Source organism: Castor canadensis, chromosome 19, assembly GCF_047511655.1.
Source record: "Castor canadensis chromosome 19, mCasCan1.hap1v2, whole genome shotgun sequence".
NCBI classification, from domain to species: Eukaryota; Metazoa; Chordata; class Mammalia; order Rodentia; family Castoridae; genus Castor; species Castor canadensis.
The window spans coordinates 37,547,143-37,550,764 of NC_133404.1; the positions used below are offsets into that span (position 1 = coordinate 37,547,143).

Consider the following 3,622-nt stretch of genomic DNA (forward strand, 5'->3'; position numbering starts at 1 on the left):
ATTCCTTTGAGAAAATACTGTAACCAAGGCAGGCTTCCATACTAACCTTTGGTACAATCACCATTCTCAGAGACAGAAAACAAAACTGAATAGACAATTATTCAATGCAGCAATTGTTCATACCCTACACTAAATAGCATTAGTTTTCATTTTTTAGATCCATGTGTTTTTGAGACATTTTCCATTCTACTAAGAGCTTCTTAAGGCCAAGGATATAGTCATAATGCCTTCCCAAGGGCATAATAGCATTCCTGGATCCCAAGGAATACCGCACATGTGAGGGGCTCTGGGGTTGTTTATTGAAACAGAATAATTGAGAGTAAGCAGAAATATGTGGATGGCCTGGGGGGTGGGCAACCACACAATTGTCACCGATGCTTACTCTGCAGCTTTGAAAATGTGATTGCCCAGCTAGGATTAGAGATGAAAAGTGGGCCTGATTCTTACAAGATGTGATTGCCTTGTTCTGTTGATTTTAGCTACAGCCCAAGCCAAGCAAAAGTAAATCCTGCTCATAAACATGATTATGCCAGATGGGAAACTGATTAAACAGGCCAGATAACAATATCTGCTCATCTTAATTAGGGCATAGCTTGAAGACGACTGCCTGAAATCCAATCTGGTCACAACCAGAAGCAATGGAAATTACCAAATGTACTGCTTCCTCCCTAAGAACATGAGGCTGGGATGGCTATAATTTCTTTTAAAAACACATTTCACAGGAAAATTGATCTGATTTGTTAGGGCATCATTTGAGGAAGGTCCAAATTACAGGAGATAAATATGGAAAATGACAAAATCAATCAAAAGTTGATGATAAACAAAGCATCTAGATCCTACCCTTCATTGCTAAAGGCTTAGAATTTTTAAAAGGGAAATGAGAGCTCACATAACTATTATGCTTTATTTCTTCCCCAGGGTGTCAAATCTACAATTTTCTAAAATAAACAGTAGATTTTACTCTTTCATCCTGATCAAGCTCTGTCACTTACTAACTGGGTGTGGTCTGGGATGAAACAATTAATCAATTTGAAACTCAATTCCCATTGTGCAAAAGAAAGAAAGAAAATTCACAACCCATCTAACTTCATAGATGAGAAAACAGGGCATTGGGGGGGGGGTCACCAGTACCAGGCACTGTACTAAGCCACCTACTTATAGAAGCTTCTTCAGTCTGCTTGGAATGAACACTAATTCCACAGGGGTTTCTGCGGGACACAGACATTAAGTAACACTTCCCAGGTCACAGTTATATGATGTGCCCCCCCCACCCCTGTCTCTCTCTCTCTCTCTCTCTCTCTCTCTCTCTCTCTCCCTCTTCTCTCTCAGAATATTTTATTTTTATTAAACTATACTATATTTGCTATTTTATTATGCAACACTAACCCCTTTATGCTTCTCGCAGTGATGTAACATGACACAACACCTATGTGGTGAAATGCATAGCATAAGCTTTGTGACAGAATTAAGCTACTATTTACTCTCCGACAGTACATCAGAGGACAATCACTGAGTCATGACATTGCCAGCTGACAGCAGGTAACCAGAATTTCAAAAAAACACAACCATGGATAAGGGGGACTTGTGTATTGGAAATTGTTTTTAATCCTGTTTTTAAAAAATTATTCAGATGCAACTTGTTTCCCAAATTTCTTGTTGATTGAACAATTTTTTGCACAGAATGGTCATTAACATTTTCTTGGGTAGGAAATCTACTGGCCTAATTCAGTTCAGCAACTAGGAAATACATCATTGGTTCTGGGGAAGTCCCAACGATAAATCTGGGACAAAGAAACTTAAAACTTTGAATGCCCACTCTCAGCTATTTCAGTCTTATTGAATTTGAGCCTCACAAAATGTCTTTGAGGGAGACATTTAGTACTCTTACTTTACAATGAGGAAACTGAGATTCGAAGAAGTCAAGTCCTTTGTCAATGTCAGCCAAGACTTGAAACCAAGTTTGTGCTCACTGCACTGTCTCACACAGACCTTTCCTTAAATGACTTACTATATTGTGTAGAATATAAGACCTGTGTGGCTGTATAACACATGCTAGAAACTCAGGGTCTGCAGAGAGGGACAGAAAGTGTGCTAGTGGGCATTCAGAGGAACTTAACGTTACTTGCACCTGGGAAGATTCAACAAAGGTTTTACTGATGATGTGACATTTGGGTAGATCCTAGTTAGGGAAAATCATCCCATGGGGTAGGATAAGAAGATAAATTTGGGAAATCTTAACCAATATAAAGAGAGAGAAAACTATCAATGACCTATGTAGGTATATATATTCTTCTTTTAAAAGTAATTAAATCAGTAAGTATTTGGTATGTGTCTGTTTTCAATATAGGACAATGACCTTCCTGAAGACATCCCTTAGGAACACGTGACTTCATGTGGAGCAAATCTACAGCTTCCTGGAAGAGGATGAATTTCGGCTGGAGATGGAGCTGCACAAAAAAGCACTAAAAGAACAAGGGCATAGAATAACAACAACCAAAAAAATCTAACCGAGCAATAAATAGAGTCAAAGAAACAGAGAAAGATAAAACATCTGGCCAGAGCACCCAAAGATTTGGAAGAGATGCCCCAAAGCACAAAGACAAAAACATTTGGGCTCTGTATTCTACTCTGTTTTAAACCAGAATGATTCTGCTGTGTTTCACTGTGCAGCTCTGTATAATATTCTGTTTAATTAAAAAAGGATTGCAGGCCTCCTGGCGCTTACTATAAGCTGTATTTTTATACAGCCTGCATAAAAAGAGGAGGCAAAGTAAACCTACACCACATATACAGCTCAGCCCAGGCCCTGTACCTGGTCTGTACTGTGACTGGAGAGACATGCAGGGGGGGATAAAAATAAAAATAAAAAGGGCTACTTTGCTTAACAAACATCTTAAAGCCAGAGCAGCTAGGGGTTAGGAGTTGTATAATAGCATACAGATCGGGATGGAAGAAGATGATCAGTTATTTAATGAATTTAAAATGCCATGCTATGGGTTCTTGGCTGATTCAGTAGCAAATTGATTGATTGATTTACTATTTAGTTATTTATTTTTGGCATACTGCAGTTTGGTTTTTCGGGTTTTGTTTTGTTTTGATTTTTTGCTTTGGTTATTTTTGAGATAGGATATCCTGGGCATAAATCCTTCTACTTGCACTTCCCATGCAGCCGGGATGACAGGCATGCACCACAATGCCCAGCTTTGATTGTTTGAGATGGGGAATCTTATGAATTTTTTGCCCAGGCTGGCTTCGAACCATGATCCTCTCAATCTCCGCTTCCTGAATAGTTAGGACTATAGGCATAAGTCACTGCACCATGCTTTTTTTTTAAAAAAAAATAAGAATGCAGAATAGAGAAATGTGCTCACAGTGGGTCTTGTTCAATATGCTTCTTCTGGAGAATATTGTGATGTTCTAGTGTTATGCAGTCACCCCTTACCATTTTCTGCTTGTCACATCTAGGGTCCTAGTGCAGAAGTAACATCAAAATGAAGCTTGGACAGACTACTCCTGTCTGTCCCTGTTTCTCAGGTAACAGAGAAAGTGACTTCTTAATGCAGTCGTTTCCCAGCCATCATTGTTCCAGTAAAGAGACAGAGGACCAACATTACATTTAGGA

At 39.0% G+C, this 3,622-nt stretch overlaps 1 non-coding gene across 1 annotated transcript; it reads left to right on the forward strand.

Annotated features, from left to right (window-relative positions):
- The first annotated feature begins 2,708 nt into the window (after positions 1 to 2,708).
- LOC141419340 (small nucleolar RNA SNORA51) lies at positions 2,709 to 2,842 on the forward strand. The gene has a single exon (XR_012444124.1). It is a non-coding gene; the product is annotated as a small nucleolar RNA SNORA51 (small nucleolar RNA).
- The last annotated feature ends 780 nt before the right edge of the window (positions 2,843 to 3,622 follow it).